Source organism: Mus caroli, chromosome 12 (assembly GCF_900094665.2).
Source record: "Mus caroli chromosome 12, CAROLI_EIJ_v1.1, whole genome shotgun sequence".
NCBI classification, from domain to species: domain Eukaryota; kingdom Metazoa; phylum Chordata; class Mammalia; order Rodentia; family Muridae; genus Mus; species Mus caroli.
In genome coordinates, this window is record NC_034581.1 from 25,989,287 (window position 1) to 25,989,703 (window position 417).

Consider the following 417-nt stretch of genomic DNA (forward strand, 5'->3'; position numbering starts at 1 on the left):
CCGCAGCTTGCCCCTTGTGGAGTGGAGTCCCCACCAGGGCAGCTCTATTGATTTCTGAGTCACAGTGCCGCAAGAGGACTACGAAGCAGGAGGAGAGCCACAGCTCAGAGAGAGGCAGGGATTGCGGGAGAAGATAAAGAAAGAGCAGTGCTGGTAGCTCTCCCTCAGAATCATTTATCTGTTACCAAGAGAGCAGTTGAGAGAATGTCACTGAATGGTCCCTTAACTTGCAGTAGAATGGATAGGAAATGCACGGTATAAATGAGGTTTTTTTTTTTTTTTTTTTTAATCAAGCTGTTTTTGTTTTGTGTATGGAGGTTTTGTTGTTGTTGTTGTTTTGTTTTGTTTTGAGTTCTTTGAGGGAGAGAGATGAAATGATTTAATGTCCCAATGTCTTAAAAAAATAAAGCCTGAAAT